Below are 21,317 nucleotides of genomic sequence, written 5' to 3' on the forward strand. Positions count from 1 at the left end.
CCTCATAGCCAAAAAAAATTTTACAGTATTCCTCAAAAAAAAATTTTCAAAATTCTTCTTTCGACGATGTAGCCGGCGATCTCGTTGTGAAGTCGATGGAACAGGAACACTGGGCACGGACACCGGGTAAGCGATTTAGGCGATGTACAGCGTTTGGTGGAGGCGGCACGGAGGACAGGCGATGGCTTATGATACAGGACAGAAGCTGGTAACGTGCCGTGGAAACAGGAAGATGATCTCAGGAACAGATGGTCAGGGACGTGAACATGAAACAGGTTTAAAGTGGAATAAGAAAAGGTTCTGACTGAATAAATCCCTGGAAGAGAGTGGATTAAGCCAACGAAGTCCATATTTCATCGTTGAACTCAAAATCGGAGTGGATTCTTATATTCTTCCATCTGTACTAGACTGGAACATCCATCAGTCCTGACAATCGCGAATTTTTTTTTGTAGTGCTCAATACCAAAGTTATTTTGCATTACAACTGTTGATTGTCCAAAACATTGCCAATTAGAGTGTGGGCATTTAAATTTTGTTGTAGCTCATATCGAATGTATCCCTCTCAAAAAAATTTTTATCAAATCTTCGTTTTGTTATAGTGCAGGTGGAAGTAGAGCATTGAATCTGTCCGAGGTTTGCTTTCAATTACGAAATTATGGATAAAATTTAAGTTTACACCTGTTGAAAAATTTTAGACATAGCCATATGACACTGACTCCACAAAAGGAATAATTTGAAAAATTTTCATTATTCTTATAATTAATTGATTTATAGATCCACTTGCAAATAAATATCATTGATGATGACGTATGTTCGTTTATCAAATCATCCAATCGCAGAATCTTCTTCATCCTCTCATGAACATTTATGGAAATATATTTCAACAATTATGTCCATAATATGAAACACACAAACTGCTATCCTTAAAAAGTTAATTAAAATACTTAAATTAATTCTCCTGGTAAAGAAGGCATAATGAAAAAATCTAAAAATTATAATAATTTTCTCTCGCGCAACCAGGGAGTTTCTTCAGTTGTTTGCAACAGTGACATTATCGACTGTTGCTTCATTTCACAGTTCGTTTGTTTTCTTGCGCGAACAGCGCACATCATACACACAGCGTATTTACCTACATATCCCACACTGTTCAAGTTTCACACGCAATTCTCACATAAGTGCCGTGTCTTGAGGAAATGTAGATGCACTTTCATTGTATATCACTGTGGCTTCTGCTCATAGTCCACACTTACAAATGCTAGTAATTAACAAATTCTTCTACCTATCTTAAAATTTTTGTGCTGAAGTATCACAGGAGTAATCTCACTGTCTCTTAACCTATCACAGGAGTAATCTCACTGTCTATTAACCTATCACAGGAGTAATCTCACTGTCTCTTAACCTACCACAGGAGTAATCTCACGTTCTCTTAACCTCTAGACAACATAAACTTCTTGATATTTATATACACATTCGACTCATAGTCAAATTCCACTCTAAATTCTTTTCCATATTTGGTATCACAGATCTACGATCCTTCACTAAATTTCTTAATATCATTATGTGGGAATAATCCCTTTATTCTTTTCGATTCGGGATATGCCAACAAGTATGATCCAGGATTTGGTATATTTACAATAACGTATGGTCCGGTATAAATAAGATTCCATTTCTTTACGTTCTTCATCAGTTTCGAGGAATGGATGTGTTGCCTCAATGAAACCTTTTCTCCAAGATGAAAAATCTGAATCCGATGAATCCGTTTATCATATGTCAATTTCCGTTGTATTGCCTTTTCAGTTAAATTGACAATTGCGAGTCGAGTCTTTTCCTTCCATTTTAAATACTGGTCTTCATACTTTTCGTCCGTTGCCTCCAGGTTTTGGAACGACTAAGAGCGGAGAACAATATGGACTAGTTGATGGCTCAATCAAGTTCCATTCTAACATTCTATTTATCACCCTTTGAACGGATTGTTTTAAACGCCAGGGGATCGGATAGTGCGTGTAACAGTAAGTCTGATGTGGCTTCACTTGTAGGTGACAAATATACCCTTTAATAATTCCTGGTTTCTCATCAAAAATCTCTTCATATGCTCCAAACAAATAATGAAGCTGCTGCCTTCGTTCTCCGGTAAGCTGATTTGATTCACTAGCTTTTATCGTTGTTGTTTGGTTAAAGTCCTCTTGTTGTATCAAATCCTTTGAAAGCTCCTTCCAACGACCGTTTGTAGTGTCAATTAACTGAATTATGGCACCGCGACAATATTTCTCATGCACAGTTTCCTTTCTATTTAAATCCAGTGCTATCTCTTCTCCATTTAATCTAAATTTAACTATTCCTTCCAAAAAATCAATCTGACAATCGTACTCCTGCATACTCCCAATACCAAGCATACAGTCCACTAATAACTTCTCCACTACAAGGAACGTGCATTTTATTGCTACATTTCCCATTTTCATCTCTAATTGTGTTTGTATTTTGACATTGGGAGAGCGTGCTCCAACAGCTCCGATGATTTTGCAGTTCTGTACTGGCAAAATTGGTACCTTCTTCTTCCTAATAATTCTCCGAAAAAGAGCGCCTGAGATGACATTGGCGGAAGCGGTGGTGTCTAATATCACATTCGTTGGAACTTCCTCTATTTCAACAAATACTTCCGATAACGGAACACTCGATCTGTCATTATGACAAGTTATTAAATCCTTTGTTAACTCTTCAGTCAACAGCTCACCATCATTATATCTTAACAATTGTAATTTTACTGTTTCGCCCCTAACAGATCCCCTGACCGCTCCTCCGGGGCACGATGCGGTCATGTTTAGTTTGACTGATTATTGGTCCGATTGGTATTTATCTCTTCAGCTACTTCAGTGATTATCGGTTGTTGTGGTGAATTCGGTCTATATTGTCTTGCTTGGTTTGTGTTATTATTGTTGTTGTTCTGCTGGTGTTGGTAGAACTGTCCTGTGTTGCCATACATTGGATCATATCGATTAAAATTCCTACTGTTCCTAAAATAGCCCCTCGCTGCACCATTACTAAAGTTTCCATTATGGTAATAATTATTGTTTGCATTCTGTCCATTTCTAACTCTCCTCGGAGAGTGTAGTTGGTTATGATTATTGTTACTGCTACCATTACTGCCATTCCCATTCGAGTTGCAACTCGGATTCGCTTCTGTTACTCCTCTTTGATATGACATTTCTCTTGCCCTTTTATTGTCCTCCTCAATTATATCAATATGATCAAGCGTAGTCATAAATGAGTCTATATCCTTATCATTTATATATAACAGCTGATTCCTTATACTGGTGGGTAGTCTGGACTTGAGTATTCTAAGTATATCCGGCAAAGGAATCGGTACATCCCAATACAAAGATTTATTAATGTATTTCTCAAAATATCTCTTTAGAGATCCTCTAGAAAACGAGAAAGGCTCAGGATATAATACTTCCTGCCTAAGTCTTTCTTGTATTCCAGCAGACCAATATTTTGCTACAAAAGCCTGCTCAAATTCTTTGTAACATTTACAAGAAGATGTTTGTTCGGATGCCCACAGTGCTCCTGATCCTTGTATATATCCAGATACAAAACTAATCTTTTGCCATTCTGTCCAAGATCGTGGAAATAGACCTCTGAAACATCGAATAAAGGCTACAGGATGAACATTCTTTTTGTCAGGGTTAAAGATTTGAAATTGTCTCTGTTTAATCATCTTCTCCTCAACGGTACTACGATTCCAAAAATCATCCTGTTCGTACTTTTCCCTGTGGCTCACCGTTATATCGAATCTAACTTGTGACGTTCCAGTTCTATCTACATCGGATCTTGACGTGGACGGAATGTCACGCGCAGATAGAGAGTTTTGTTTCCTGCTTCTCGGTGTTTCTAAATCCTCCTGCGAGAGATTTAGTGATCTTTCGATATTTTCTTTCCAACGCGAGAATTCTTCGCCAAGTTGTTCTCGAACTTCCTTTAACCATTTGTTAAAAAAATTATCCTCGGATCTCTCTGAAATTGACTGTAAAGCTACTTTCACAGTTTCTTTTATCGTTTCCGAAGGAGAATTGTGCCGCTCTAATGTCATTTCTGAAAACTTTCCCGCAAGTACATTCATTCTATGTTCCACTGTCTCCTGTTTTTCCTTCACATCGTCAAATTGCTTCTTTAGATTATCTTTGGATTCTGTTATTTCTGGTATCATAGCTACGGAGCACTGTATGTCCTCTTGAGCTTGTATTACTTGAGGAAACAGTTCTACTTGTTTTGGTATCGTGTCAATTTTGACGGATACATATTCGGTTAGTTCCGCTTTCAATTTACTATTGTTTTCTTGGCATTGTTGGCGGACCTGCTCAATTCCAGCAATAAGATTCTGTTCGGTCCTTTCTGCCTGTTCCCGTTATTTCCTGTGTCTGGGTATTTAATCTCTGATCTAATTCGGTAAAGGTTGCTCTTAACTAATTTTGTAATTCTGTTTGATTTTCGGCTAGTTGATTTTTGAATTCATTTTGTATAACCGATAAGTCTCGTTTCACCTCCGCTTGGCCTTCGGCTAATAGAGACAACTGTTGCATAACAACAACTAATGTGTCCACAACAGTCTGATCAGCTGTTGTATGAATGTTATCTGAACCAGCGGGATTATTTATATTGCTACCGCTAGCCACAACAGTCTCAGAATTGCTATCCGTGGCCTCTGCTTCTGTGCAAACAGCTGAAGGCTGTTGCACGTCTCGTTGCTGATTCAATGACATTTTAAATGCCGCTCTAATCAATACCATTAAATAACTGTCAATATCAGGTTCCAGTCACTAAATACAGTTTCAAATTTACTGTCGTAGACACACTTCACTTTCAAATTACTTCACAGATGGTATAAAGTTCAATGTCCAGATACGAAAATCACACAATATACAGTTCTACAATCTAACTACTATCTGGAAAAACGTTCTTTCTAAATTGATTTCAAACTATTTTAACTACAGGATAAAAAAATTAGATTTCTCTGGCCTTGTTCTGTAGTCTCGGTGTTGTCCAATAGTTGAAATCGTTTCTTGGTATCAGCAATCTTTTACTATGGGCACCGAATCTCTCATCAGATTAGTTACCTCTCGTTCTCGTTGGTTTTCATGAAACAAAAAATACATATATTATATAACAATCCAAGAGAGTCCTGTCACACTGGCGCCACTGTAATTTTTCCTCCTCATATCTTTTCTTTTCTACGTAATTCTGTAGCTCTCAATTCGTTCGAGCAATCAATCATTCATGATAGCAAATACAGTCATAGCTCAGTCACTCAAAATGATTCTGAAATTTTACTTGTTAGAATGAAATCAGGCGATGACTCTTCTTCTCTGCAGGCTCGTGCTTTGCGGCAGTCTGCTAATCTGCACAAATAAAATGCCTCGTAATTTTGGGAGCGTTGTATAATCAGTCGGGAAACCTCAGATCAAGCGGATATTTGGCTTTGATGAAGTTTAACCTTCCGAAGAAGCAATGGAGCTCTTGGATTATTAAGTGCAGGTTCGTATCCAGTCTTTCGGATGTCCCTTCTGATTAACAACTACGCAATATAGCGATAAATATCATTAATTCTCAAATTTAAAATACACACCATTTACTTGAAGGATCCATCTATATATATTTCCATTTAATCGTACAGTTCATATCAGTTATCTTCTGTAATAAATCTCAATAATCAGATTACAGTTCTTCCAAACCAAGCACAGGCTAATCGGCACGAAGACAAACTCGGAAGCTCCCCTTTCCCTTTTTTTTTTCTAACAACCACCAGAGAGAGTACTACAAAGAATACTTATGCGCTCATGGCATAGCTATTGTATGAACTACTTTTCGCATGGATTCTGCGAGTATGAAGATAGAAAATTTGTAAACGTCATTCAAGGGTAGAATTGTATCAGAATAATTCATCGAATATGACGAGATATTACACGTCCTCCAGCCGACTTGTCTCCATGGGTCTATTGCTGCCTCGGGCACCTTGTGGTTGTTCTCCTGTGAGTCTAGATTCTCGAATCCGACGCAAAACTGATAGTTAATTGTAACGTTCAGGGCCTCCTAATGACGATGGAACACTCAAATTGCGTCGAGATTCAATACAGCGGCCACGAGTCGACTTGTGTCCAAGGGGACATTGCTACCTCGGGCACCAAATTGTCCGTCTCCTGTGAGTCTAGATTTTCGACTCCGATGCGAAACTGATAGTTAATTGTAAAGTTCAGGGCCTCCTAATGGCGATGGAACACTCAAATTGCGTCGAGATTCAATACATCGGCCTCCAGCCAACTTGTCTCCAAGAGTCTATTGCTGCCTCGGACACCTTATGGTCGTTCTCCTGTGAGTCTAGATTCTCGAATCCGTCGCAAAACTGGTAGTTAATTGTAACGTTCAGGGCCTCCTAATGACGATGGAACATTCAAATTGCGTCGAGATTCGATACAGCGGCCACGAGAAGACTTGTGTCCAAGGGGACATTGCTGCCTCGGGCACCAAGTGGTCCGTCTCCTGTGAGTCTAGATTTTCGATTCCGACGCGAAACTGATTAATTGTAGCGTTCAGGGCTTCCTATTGACGATGGAACACTCAAATTGCGTCGAGAGTCAATACATCGTCCTCCAGCCGACCTGTCTCCAAGGCGTATTGCTGCCTCGGGCACCATATGCTCCGACTCCTGTGAGTCTAGATTTTCGAATCCGACGCAAAAATGATAGGTAATTGTAACGTTCAGCGCCTCCTAATGACGATGGAACACTCAAATTGCGTCGAGAGTCAATTCATCGTCCTCCAGCCGACTTGTCTACAAGGGGATATTGCTGCCTCTGGCTCCATGTGGTCCGTGTCCTGTGAGTCTAGATTTTCGAATCTGACGCGAAACTGGCAGTTAATAGTAATGTTCAGGGCTCCTAATGACGATGGAACACTCAAATTGCGTCGAGATTCAATACATCGGCCTCCAGGCGACTTATCTCCAAGGGTCTATTGCTGCCTCGGGCACCATATGGTCGTTCTCCTGTGGGTCCAGATTTTCGAATCCGACCCATAACTGATAGTTAATTGCAACGTTCAGCGCCTCGTAATGACGATGGAACACTCAAATTGCGTCGAGATTCAATACATCGGCCTCCAGCCGACTTGTCTCCCAATGTCTATTGCTGCCTCGGGCACGTTATGGTCGTTCTCTTGTGAGTCTCGATTTTCGAATCCGACGCAAAACTGTTAGTTAATTGCAACGTTCAGGTCGTCCTAATGACGATGGAACACTCAAATTGCGTCGAGGTTCAATACATCGGCCACGAGCCGACTTGTCTATAAGGGGATATTGCTGCCTCTGGCTCCATGTGGTCCGTGTCCTGTGAGTCTAGATTTTCGAATCCGACGGGAAACTGATAGTTAATTGTAACGTTCAGGGCCACCTAATGGCGATGGAACACTCAAATTGCGTCGAATTTCAATACATCGCCTCCAGCCGACTTGTCTCCAAGGGTCTACTGCTGCCTCGAGCACCTTATGGTCGTTCTACTGTGTGTCTTGATTTTTGAATCCGACGCATAACTGATAGTTATTTGCAACATTCAGCGCCTCCTAATGACGATTGAACACTCAAATTGCGTCGAGATTCAATACATCGACCTCCATCCGACTTGTCTCCAAATGTCTATTGCTGCCTCGGGGACCTTGTGGTCGTTCTCCTGTGAGTCTAGATTATCGAATCCGACGCATAACTGATAGTTAATTGTGAAGTTCAGGGCCTCCTAATGACGATGAAACATTCAAATTGCGTCGAGATTCAATAAATCGTCCTCCAGCCGACTTGTCTCCAAGGGCATATCGCTGCCTCGGGCACCACATGGTCCGTATCCGTTGATTCTACATTTTCGAATCCGATGGAAAACTGATAGTTAATTGTAACGGTCAGGGCCTCCTAATGACGATGGGACACTCAGATTGCGTTGCGATTCAATACATCGTCCTCCAGCGGACTGGTCTCCAAGGAGATATTGCTGCCTCGGGCACCAAATGGTCCGTCTCCTGTGAGTCTAGATTTTCGATTCCGATGCGAAACTGATAGTTAATTGTAACGTTCAGGGCCTCCTAATGACGATAGAATACTCAAATTGCGTCGAGATTAAATACATCGTCCTCTAGCCGACTTCTCTCCATGGGGATAATGCTGCCTCGGGCACCTTATGGTCGTTCTCCTGTGAGTCTAGATTTTCGAATCCGACGCGAAACTGATTAATTGTAACGTTCAGGGCATTCTATTGACGATGGAACACTCAAATTGCGTCGAGAGTCGATACATCGTCCTCCAGCCGACTTGTCTCCAAGGGGTATTGCTGCCTCAGGCACCATATGGTCCGACTCTTGTGAGTCTAGATTTTCGAATCCGACGCTAAAATGATAGTTAATTGCAACGTTCAGCGCCTCGTAATGACAATGGAGCACTCAAATTGGGTCGAGATTCAAAACATCGGCCTCAAGCCGACTTGTCTCCAAATGTCTGTTGCTGCCTCGGGCACCTTATGGTCGTTCTCTTGTGAGTCTCGATTTTTGAATCCGACGCATAATTGATAGTTATTTGCAACGTTCAGCGCCTCCTAATGACGATGGAACACTCAAATTACGTCGAGATTCAATACATCGACCTCCAGCCGACTTGTCTCCAAATGTCTATTGCTGCCTCGGGGACCTTGTGGTCGTTCTGCTGTGAGTCTAGATTATCGAATCCGACGCATAACTGATAGTTAATTGTGAAGTTCAGGGCCTCCTAATGACGATGAAACATTCAAATTGCGTCGAGATTCAATAAATCGTCCTCCAGCCGACTTGTCTCCAAGGGCATATCGCTGCCTCGGGCACCACATGGTCCGTATCCGTTGATTCTACATTTTCGAACCCGACGCAAAACTGATAGTTAATTGTAACGTTCAGGGCCGTCTAATGACGATGGGGCACTCAGATTGCGTCGCGATTCAATACATCGTCCTCCAGCGGACTGGTCTCCAAGGTGATATTGCTGCCTCGGGCACCTTATGGTCCGTCTCCAGTGGGTCTAGATTATCGATTCCGACGAAAAACTGATAGTTAATTGTAACATTCAGGGCCTCCTAATGACGATGGAACACTCATATTGCGTCGCGATCCAATACATTGTCTTCCAGCCGACTTGTCTCCAAATGTCTATTGCTGCCTCTGGCACCATATGTTACTTCTCCTGTGAGTCTAGATTTTCGATTCCGACGCGAGACCGATAGTTAATTGTTACGTTCAGGGCCTCATAATGACGATGGAACACTCAAATTGCGTCGAGGTTCAATACATCGTCCTCCAGCCGACTTGTATCCAAGGGGTATTGCTGCCTCGGGCACCATATGGTCCGTCTCCTGTGAGTCAAGATTTTCGAATCCGACGCTAAAATGATAGTTACTTCTAACGTTCAGGGCCTCCTAATGACGTTGGAACACTCAAATTGTGTCGAGAGTCAATACATCGACCTCCAGGCGACTTATCTCCAAGGGTCTATTGCTGCCTCGGGCACCTTATGGTCGTTCTCCTGTGGGTCTAGATTTTCACATCCGACCCATAACTCATAGTTAATTGCAACGTTCAGCGCCTCGTAATGACGATGGAGCAATCAAATTGGGTCGAGATTCAAAGCATCGTCCTCCAGCCGACTTGTCTCCAAATGTCTATTGCTGCCTCGGGGACCTTGTGGTCGTTCTCCTGTGAATCTAGATTTTCGAATCCGACGCATAACTGATAGTTAATTGTTACGTTCAGGGCCTCCTAATGACGATGGACCACTCAAATTGCGACGAGATTCAATACATCGTCCTTCAGACGACTTGTCTCCAAAGGTCTATTGCTGGCTCGGGCCCCTTTATGGTCGTTCTCCTGTGAGTCTAGATATTAGAATCCGACGTAAAACTGATAGTTAATTGTAACGTTCAGGGCCTCCTAATTACGATGGAACACTCAAATTGGGTGGAGATTCAATACATCGGCCTCCAGTCGACTTGTCTCCAAGGGGACATTGCTGCCTTAGGCACCATATCGTCCGTCTCCTGTGAGTCTAGATATTCGAACCCGACGCAAAACTGATAGTTAATTGCAACGTTCAGGGCCTCCTAATGACGATGGAACACTCAAATTGCGTCGAGGTTTAATACATCGTCCTCCAGCCGACTTGACTACAAGGGGATATTGCTGCCTCGGGCTCCATATGGTCCGTCTCCTGTGTGTCTAGATTTTCGATTCCGACGCGAAACTGACAGTTAATTGTAACGTTCATTGCCTCCTAATTACGATGGAACACTGAAATTGCGTCGAGAATCAATACATTGTCCTTCAGACGACTTGTCTCCAAAGGTCTATTGCTGGCTCGTTCACCCTATGTTCGTTATCCTGTGAGTCTAGATTTTAGAATCCGACGCAAAACTGATAGTTAATTGTAACGTTCAGGGCCTCCTAATTACGATGGAACACTCAAATTGCGTGGAGATTTAATACATCGGCCTCCAGTCGACTTGTCTCCAAGGGGACATTGCTGCCTCAGGCACCATATCGTCCGTCTCCTCTGAGTCTAGATTTTCGAATCCGACGCAAAACTGATAGTTAATTGCAACGTTCAGGGCCTCCTAATGACGATGGAACACTCAAATTGCGTCGAGGTTTAATACATCGTCCTCCAGCCGACTTGTCTACAAGGGGATATTGCTGCCTCGGGCTCCATGTGGTCCGTGTCCTGTGAGTCTAGATTTTCAAATCCGGCGCGAAACTGATAGTTAATTGTAACGTTCAGGGCCTCCTAATGACGATGGATTACTCAAATTGCGTCGAGATTCAATACATCTGCCTCCAGCCGACTTGTCTCCAAGGGTCTATTGCTGCCTCGAGCACCTAATTGTCGTTCTCCTTTGAGTCTAGATTTTTGAATCCGACGCATAACTTATAGTTATTTGCAACGCTCAGTGCCTCGTAATGACGATGGAACACTCAAATTGCTTCGAGAAGCAATACATCGTCATTCAAACCTACTTGTCTCCAAAGGTCTATTGCTGCCTCGGGCACCTTATGGTCGTTCTCCTGTGAGTCTAGATTTTTGAATCCGACGCCAAACTAATAGTTAATTGTCAAGTTCAGGGCCTCCTATAGACGATGGAACACTCAAATTGCGTCGAGATTCAATACATCGTCCTCCAGCCGTCTTGTCTCCAAGGGGACATTGCTACTTCGGGCACCATATGGTCCGTCTGCTGTTAGTCTAGATTTTCGATTCCGATGCGAAACGGACAGTTCATTGTAACGTTGAGGGCCTCCTAATGACGATGGAACACTCAAATTGCGGCGTGATTCAATACATCGGCTTCCAGCTGACTTGACTCTAAGGGTCTATTGCTGCCTCGGGCACCTTATGGTCGTTCTCCTGTGAGTCCAGATTTTCGAATCCGACGCATAACTGATAGTTAATTGGAACGTTCAGCGACTCCTAATGACGATGGAACACTCAAATTGCGTGGAGATTCAATACATCGTCCTCCAGCCTACTTGCCTCCAAGGGTCTATTGCTGCCTCGGGCACCTTATAGTCGTTCTCCTGTGAGTCTAGATTTTCGAATCCGAAGCATAACTGATAGTTAATTGTAACGCTCAGCCATTCCTAATTGACGATGGAACACTCAAATTGCGTCGGGATTAAATAAATCGTCCTCCAGCCGACTTGTCTACAAGGGGATATTGCTGCCTCTGGCTCCATGTGGTCCGTGTCCTGTGAGTCTAGATTTTCGAATCCGACGCGAAACTGATAGTTAATTGTAACTTTCAGGGCCTCCTAATGACGATGGAACACTCATATTGCGTCGAGATTCAATACATCAGCCTCCAGCCGACTTGTCACTAAGGGGCTATTGCTGCATCGGGCACCTCATGGTCCGTCTCCAGTGGGTCTAGATTTTCGATTCCGACGAAAAACTGACAGTCAGTTGTAACATTCAGGTTCTCCTGATGACGATGGAACACTCATATTGCGTTGCGATCCAATACTTCGTTCTCCACCCGACTTGTCTCCAAGGGTCTATTGCTGCCTCGGGCACCTTATGATCGTTGAGCTGTGAGTTTAGATTTTTGAACCCGACGCAAAGCTGATAGTTAATTGTAACTTTCAGGGCCTCCTAATGACGATGAAATACTCAAATTGCGTCAAGAGTCAATACATCGTCCTCCAGCCGACTTCTCTCCATGAGGATATTGCTGCCTCGGGCACCTTATGGTCGTTCTCCTGTGAGTCTATATTTTAGAATCCGACGCATAACTGATAGTTAATTGTAAAGTTCAGTGCCTCCTAATGACAATGAAACACTAAAATGGCGTCGAGATTCAATTCATCGTCCACCAGCGGACTGGGGTTCAAGGTTCTATTGCCGCCTCGGGCACCTTATGGTCGTTCTCGTGTGAGTCTCGATTTTCGAATCCGACGCAAAACTGATAGTTAATTGTAACGTTCAGGGCCTCCTAATGACGATGGAACACTCATATTGCGTCGCGAGTCAATACATCGTCCTGCAGCCGACTTCTCTCCATGGGGATATTGCTGCCTCGGGCACCTTATGGTCGTTCTCCTGTGAGCCTAGATTCTTGAAACCGACGCGAAACTGATTGTTAATTGTAACGTTCAGGGCTACGTAATGACGATGGAACACTGAAATTGCGTCGAGATTCAATACATCGTCATTCAGCCGATTTGTCTCCAAGGGTCTATTGCTGCCTCCGCCACCTTATGGTCGTTCCCCTGTGAGTCTAGATTTTAGAATCCGACGCATAACTGTTAGTTAATTGTAATGTTCAGGGCCTCCTAATGACGATGAAACACACAAATTGCGTCGAGATTCAATACATCGGCCTCCAGCCGTCTTGTCTAGAAGGGGACATTGCTGCCTCGGGCACCATATTTGCCCGTCTCCTGTGAGCTAGATTTTTGATTCCGACGCGAAACTGATAGTTAATTGTAATGTTCAGGGCCTCCTAAAGACGATGGAACACTCAAATTGCGTCGAGATTCAATACGTCGTCCTCCAGCCGACATGTCTACATGGGGATTTTGCAGCCTCGGGCTCCATTTGGTCCGTCTCCTGTGAGTCTAGATTTTCGAATCCGACTCGAAACTTATAGTTAATTGTAACGTTCAGGGCCTCCTAATGACGATGAAACACTCAAATTCCGTCGAGATTCAATACAACTGCCTCCAGCCGACTTGTCTCCAAGAGTCTATAGCTGCCTCGGGTACCTTATGGTCGTTCTCCAGTGAGTCTAGATTTTCAAATCCGACGAATAACTGATGGTTAATTGCAACGTTCAGCGCCTCCTCATGACGATGGAACACTCAAATTGCGTCGAGACTCAGTACATCGGCCTCCAGCCGACTTGTCTCCAAATGTCTATTGCTGCATCGGGCACCTTGTGGTCGTTCTGCTGTGAGTATAGATTTTCGAATCCAACGCATAACTGGTAGTTAATTGTAAAGTTCAGGTCCTCCTAACGACGATGGAACACTCGAATTGCGTGAGATTCAATATATCGTCCTCCAGCCTACTTGTTTCCAAGGGGTTATCGCTGCCTTGGGCACTACGTGGTCCCTCGCCTGTGTGTCTAGATTTTCGAATCCGACGCGAAACTGATTGTTAAATGTAACGTTCAGGGCCTCCTATTGACGATGGAACACTCAAATTGCGACGAGAGTCAATACATCGTCCTCCAGCCGACTTGTCTCCAAGGGGATATGGCTGCCTCGGGCACCACATGGTCTGTCTCCGGTGTTTCTACATTATCGACCCGACGTAAAACTGATCGTTAATTGTTACGTTCAGGGCCTCCTAATGACGATGGAATATTCAAATTGCGTCGAGATTCAATACATCGACCTCCAGTCGACTTCTCTCCATGGGGACATTGCTGCCTCGGGCACCTTATGGTCGTTCTCCTGTGAGTCTAGATTTTCGATTCCGACTCGAAACTGATAGTTAATTGTAACTCTCAGGGCCTCCTAATGACGATGGAACACTCAAATCGCATCGAGATTCAATACATCGTGATTCAGCCGATTTGACTACAAGGGTCTATTGTTGCCTCGGGCTCCTTGTGGTCGTTCCCCTATGAGTCTAGATTTTACAATCCGACGCAAAACTGATAGTTAACTGTAATGTTCAGGGCCTCCTAATGACGATGAAACACACAAATTGCGTCGAGATTCAATAAATCGGCCTCCAGCCGTCTTGTCTCCAAGGGGACATTGCTGCCTCGGGCACCATATGGTTCGTCTCCTGTGAGCTAGATTTTTGATTCCGACGCGAAACTGATAGTTAATTGTAATGTTCAGGGCCTCCTAATGACGATGGAACACTCAAATTGCGTCGAGATTCAATACGTCGTCCTCCAGCCGACCTGTCTACACGGGGATTTTGCAGCCTCGGTCTCCATTTGGTCCGTCTCCTGTGAGACTATATTTTCGAATCCGACTCGAAACGTATAGTTAATTGTAACGTTCAGGGCCTCCTAATGACGATGGAACACTCAAATTGCGTCGAGATTCAATACAACTGCCTCCAGCCGACTTGTCTCCAAGGGTCTATTCCTGCCTCGGGTGCCTTATGGTCGTTCTCCTGAGAGTCTAGATATTCGAATCCGACGAATAACTGATAGTTAATTGCAACGTTCAGCGCCTCCTAATGACGATGTAACACTCAAATTGCGTCGAGATTCAATACATCGGCCTCCAGCCGACTTGTCTCCAAATGTCTATTGCTGCATCGGGCACCTTGTGGTCGTTCTGCTGTGAGTCTAGATTTTCGAATCCGACGCATAACTGATAGTTAATTGTAACGCTCGGCGCCTCCTAATGACAATGGAACACTCAAATTGCTTCGAGATTCAGTACATCGTCCTCCAGCCGACTTGTTTCCAAGGGGTTATCGCTGCCTTGGGCACCACGTGGTCCATCGCCTGTGAGTTTAGATTTTCGAATCCGACGCGAAACTGATTGTTAAATGCAACGTTCAGGGCCTCCTAATGACGATGAAACACTCAAATTGCGTCGCGAGTCAATACATCGTCCTGCAGCCGACTTCTCTCCATGGGGATATTGCTGCCTCGGGCACCTTATGGTCGTTCTCCTGTGAGTCTAGATTCTTGAAACCGACGAGAAACTGATTGTTAATTGTAACGTTCAGGACTACTTAATGACGATGGAACACTGAAATTGCGTCGAGATTCAATACATCGTCATTCAGCCGATTTGTCTCCAAGGGTCTATTGCTGCCTCGGCCACCTTATGGTCGTTCCCCTGTGAGTCTACATCTTAGAATCCGACGCATAACTGTTAGTTAATTGTAATGTTCAGGGCCTCCTAATGACGATGAAACACACAAATTGCGCCGAGATTCAATACATCGGCCTCCAGCCGTCGTGTCTAGAAGGGGACATTGCTGCCTCGGGCACCATATTTGCCCGTCTCCTGTGAGCTAGATTTTTGATTCCGACGCGAAACTGATAGTTAATTGTAATGTTCAGGGCCTCCTAAAGACGATGGAACACTCAAATTGCGTCGAGATTCAATACGTCGTCCTCCAGCCGACATGTCTACATGGGGATTTTGCAGCCTCGGGCTCCATTTGGTCCGTCTCCTGTGAGTCTAGATTTTCGAATCCGACTCGAAACTTATAGTTAATTGTAACGTTCAGGGCCTCCTAATGACGATGGAACACTCAAATTGCGTCGAGATTCAATACAACTGCCTCTAGCCGACTTGTCTCCAAGGGTCTATAGCTGCCTCGGGTACCTTATGGTCGTTCTCCAGTGAGTCTAGATTTTCAAATCCGACGAATAACTGATGGTTAATTGCAACGTTCAGCGCCTCCTCATGACGATGGAACACTCAAATTGCGTCGAGATTCAGTACATCGGCCTCCAGCCGACTTGTCTCCAAATGTCTATTGCTGCATCGGGCACCTTGTGGTCGTTCTGCTGTGAGTCTAGATTTTCGAATCCAACGCATAACTGGTAGTTAATTGTAAAGTTCAGGTCCTCCTAACGACGATGGAACACTCGAATTGCGTGAGATTCAATACATCGTCCTCCAGCCTACTTGTCTCCAAGGGTCTATTGCTGCCTCGGGCACCTTATGGTCGTTCTCCCGTGAGTATAGATTTTCGAATCCGACGCATAACTGATAGTTAATTGTAACGCTCAGCGCCTCCACATGTCGATGGAACACTCAAATTGCGTCGAGATTCAATACATCGTCCTCCAGCCGACTTGTTTCCAAGGGGTTATCGCTGCCTTGGGCACTACGTGGTCCATCGCCTGTGTGTCTAGATTTTCGAATCCGACGCGAAACTGATTGTTAAATGTAACGTTCAGGGCCTCCTATTGACGATGGAACACTCAAATTGCGACGAGAGTCAATACATCGTCCTCCAGCCGACTTGTCTCCAAGGGGATATGGCTGCCTCGGGCACCACATGGTCTGTCTCCGGTGTTTCTACATTATCGACCCGACGTAAAACTGATCGTTAATTGTTACGTTCAGGGCCTCCTAATGACGATGGAATATTCAAATTGCGTCGAGATTCAATACATCGACCTCCAGTCGACTTCTCTCCATGGGGACATTGCTGCCTCGGGCACCTTATGGTCGTTCTCCTGTGAGTCTAGATTTTCGATTCCGACTCGAAACTGATAGTTAATTGTAACTCTCAGGGCCTCCTAATGACGATGGAACACTCAAATCGCATCGAGATTCAATACATCGTGATTCAGCCGATTTGACTACAAGGGTCTATTGTTGCCTCGGGCTCCTTGTGGTCGTTCCCCTATGAGTCTAGATTTTACAATCCGACGCAAAACTGATAGTTAACTGTAATGTTCAGGGCCTCCTAATGACGATGAAACACACAAATTGCGTCGAGATTCAATAAATCGGCCTCCAGCCGTCTTGTCTCCAAGGGGACATTGCTGCCTCGGGCACCATATGGTTCGTCTCCTGTGAGCTAGATTTTTGATTCCGACGCGAAACTGATAGTTAATTGTAATGTTCAGGGCCTCCTAATGACGATGGAACACTCAAATTGCGTCGAGATTCAATACGTCGTCCTCCAGCCGACCTGTCTACACGGGGATTTTGCAGCCTCGGTCTCCATTTGGTCCGTCTCCTGTGAGACTATATTTTCGAATCCGACTCGAAACGTATAGTTAATTGTAACGTTCAGGGCCTCCTAATGACGATGGAACACTCAAATTGCGTCGAGATTCAATACAACTGCCTCCAGCCGACTTGTCTCCAAGGGTCTATTGCTGCCTCGGGTGCCTTATGGTCGTTCTCCTGAGAGTCTAGATATTCGAATCCGACGAATAACTGATAGCTAATTGCAACGTTCAGCGCCTCCTAATGACGATGTAACACTCAAATTGCGTCGAGATTCAATACATCGGCCTCCAGCCGACTTGTCTCCAAATATCCATTGCTGCATCGGGCACCTTGTGGTCGTTCTGCTGTGAGTCTAGATTTTCGAATCCGACGCATAACTGATAGTTAATTGTAACGCTCGGCGCCTCCTAATGACAATGGAACACTCAAATTGCTTCGAGATTCAGTACATCGTCCTCCAGCCGACTTGTTTCCAAGGGGTTATCGCTGCCTTGGGCACCACGTGGTCCATCGCCTGTGAGTTTAGATTTTCGAATCCGACGCGAAACTGATTGTTAAATGCAACGTTCAGGGCCTCCTAATGACGATGAAACACTCAAATTGCGTCGCGAGTCAATACATCGTCCTGCAGCCGACTTCTCTCCATGGGGATATTGCTGCCTCGGGCACCTTATGGTCGTTCTCCTGTGAGTCTAGATTCTTGAAACCGACGCGAAACTGATTGTTAATTGTAACGTTCAGGACTACTTAATGACGATGGAACACTGAAATTGCGTCGAGATTCAATACATCGTCATTCAGCCGATTTGTCTCCAAGGGTCTATTGCTGCCTCGGCCACCTTATGGTCGTTCCCCTGTGAGTCTACATCTTAGAATCCGACGCATAACTGTTAGTTAATTGTAATGTTCAGGGCCTCCTAATGACGATGAAACACACAAATTGCGTCGAGATTCAATACATCGGCCTCCAGCCGTCGTGTCTAGAAGGGGACATTGCTGCCTCGGGCACCATATTTGCCCGTCTCCTGTGAGCTAGATTTTTGATTCCGACGCGAAACTGATAGTTTATTGTAATGTTAAGGGCCTCCTAAAGACGATGGAACACTCAAATTGCGTCGAGATTCAATACGTCGCGTCCAGCCGACATGTCTACATGGGGATTTTGCAGCCTCGGGCTCCATTTGATCCGTCTCCTGTGAGTCTAGATTTTCGAATCCGACTCGAAACTTATAGTTAATTGTAACGTTCAGGGCCTCCTAATGACGATGGAACACTCAAATTGCGTCGAGATTCAATACAACTGCCTCCAGCCGACTTGTCTCCAAGGGTCTATAGCTGCCTCGGGTACCTTATGGTCGTTCTCCAGTGAGTCTAGATTTTCGAATCCGACGCATAACTGATAGTTAATTGTAACGCTCAGCGCCTCCACATGTCGATGGAACACTCAAATTGCGTCGAGATTCAATACATCGTCCTCCAGCCGACTTGTTTCCAAGGGGTTATCGCTGCCTTGGGCACTACGTGGTCCATCGCCTGTGTGTCTAGATTTTCGAATCCGACGCGAAACTGATTGTTAAATGTAACGTTCAGGGCCTCCTATTGACGATGGAACACTCAAATTGCGTCGAGAGTCAATACATCGTCCTCCAGCCGACTTGTCTCCAAGGGGATATGGCTGCCTCGGGCACCACATGGTCTGTCTCCGGTGTTTCTACATTATCGACCCGACGTAAAACTGATCGTTAATTGTTACGTTCAGGGCCTCCTAATGACGATGGAATATTCAAATTGCGTCGAGATTCAATACATCGACCTCCAGTCGACTTCTCTCCATGGGGACATTGCTGCCTCGGGCACCTTATGGTCGTTCTCCTGTGAGTCTAGATTTTCGATTCCGACTCGAAACTGATAGTTAATTGTAACTCTCAGGGCCTCCTAATGACGATGGAACACTCAAATTGCATCGAGATTCAATACATCGTGATTCAGCCGATTTGACTACAAGGGTCTATTGTTGCCTCGGGCTCCTTGTGGTCGTTCCCCTGTGAGTCTAGATTTTACAATCCGACGCAAAACTGATAGTTAATTGTAATGTTCAGGGCCTCCTAATGACGATGAAACACACAAATTGCGTCGAGATTCAATAAATCGGCCTCCAGCCGTCCTGTCTAAAAGGGGACATTGCTGCCTCGGGCACCATATGGTTCGTCTCCTGTGAGCTAGATTTTTGATTCCGACGCGAAACTGATAGTTAATTGTAATGTTCAGGGCCTCCTAATGACGATGGAACACTCAAATTGCGTCGAGATTCAATACGTCGTCCTCCAGCCGACTAGTCTACACGGGGATTTTGCAGCCTCGGGCTCCATTTGGTCCGTCTCCTGTGAGTCTATATTTTCGGATCCGACTCGAAACGTATAGTTAATTGTAACGTTCAGGGCCTCCTAATGACGATGGAACGCTCAAATTGCGTCGAGATTCAATACAACTGCCTCCAGCCGACTTGTCTCCAAGGGTCTATTGCTGCCTCGGGTGCCTTATGGTCGTCCTCCTGAGAGTCTAGATATTCGAATCCGACGAATAACTGATAGTTAATTGCAACGTTCAGCGCCTCCTAATGACGATGTAACACTCAAATTGCGTCGAGATTCAATACATCGGCCTCCAGCCGACTTGTCTCCAAATGTCTATTGCTGCATCGGGCACCTTGTGGTCGTTCTGCTGTGAGTCTAGATTTTCGAATCCGACGCATAACTGATAGTTAATTGTAACGCTAGGCGCCTCCTAATGACAATGGAACACTCAAATTGCTTCGAGATTCAATACATCGTCCTCCAGCCGACTTGTTTCCAAGGGGTTATCGCTGCCTTGGGCACCACGTGGTCCATCGCCTGTGAGTTTAGATTTTCGAATCCGACGCGAAACTGATTGTTAAATGCAACGTTCAGCGCCTCCTAATGACGATGGAACACTCAAATTGCGTCTAGAGTCTTAACGTCGATCTCCAGCTAACTTGTCTACAAGGGGATAGATCTGCCTCGGGCTCCATGTGGTCCGTCTGATGTGAGTCTAGATTTTCGAATCCGAGGCGAAACTGATAGTTAATTGTAACGTTCAGGGCCTCCTATTGTCGATGGAACACTAAAATTGAATCGAGATTCAATACGTCGGTCTCCAGCCGACTTGTCTCCAAGGGTCTATTGCTGCCTCGGGCACCTTATGTTCGTTCTCCTGTGACTGTAGATATTCGAATCCTACGCATAACTTATAGTTAATTGCAACGTTCAGCGCCTCCTAATGACGATGGAACACTCAAATTGCGTCGAGATTCAAAACATCGGCCTCCAGCCGACTTGTCTCCAAATGTCTATTGCTGCCTCGGGCTCCTTATGGTCGTTCTCCTGTGAGTCTAGATTTTACAATCCGACGCAAAACTGATAGTTAATTGTAATGTTCAGGGCCTCCTAATGACGATGAAGCACACAAATTGCGTCGAGATTCAATAAATCGGCCTCCAGCCGTCTTGTCTCCAAGGGGACATTGCTGCCTCGGGCACCAAGTGGTTCGTCTCCTGTGAGCTAGATTTTTGATTCCGACGCGAAACTGATAGTTAATTGCAATGTTCAGCTCCTCCTAATGACGATGCAACACTCAAATTGCGTCGAGATTCAATACGTCGTCCTCCAGCCGACTTGTCTACGCGGGGATTTTGCAGCCTCGGGCTCCATTTGGTCCGTCTATTGTGAGTCTAGATTTTCGAATCCGACTCGAAATGTATAGTTAATTGTTACGTTCAGGGCCTCCTATTGACGATGGAACACTCAAATTGCGTCGAGATTCAATACATCGACCTCGAGCCGATTTGTCTCCAAGGGGACATTGCTGCCTCGGCCAACATTTGGTCCGTCTCCAGTGAGTCTTGATTTTCGATTCCGATGCGAAACAGATAGTTAATTGTAACGTTCAGGGCCTCCTAGTGACGATGGAACACTCAAATTGCTTCTAGATTCAATACATCGTCCTTCTGCCGACTTGTCTCCAAGGGGTATTGCTGCTTCGGGCACCTTATAGTCGTTCTCCTGTGAGTCTAGATT

This window comes from Schistocerca americana, unplaced genomic scaffold (genome assembly GCF_021461395.2).
Source record: "Schistocerca americana isolate TAMUIC-IGC-003095 unplaced genomic scaffold, iqSchAmer2.1 HiC_scaffold_17, whole genome shotgun sequence".
Lineage (NCBI taxonomy): Eukaryota > Metazoa > Arthropoda > Insecta > Orthoptera > Acrididae > Schistocerca > Schistocerca americana.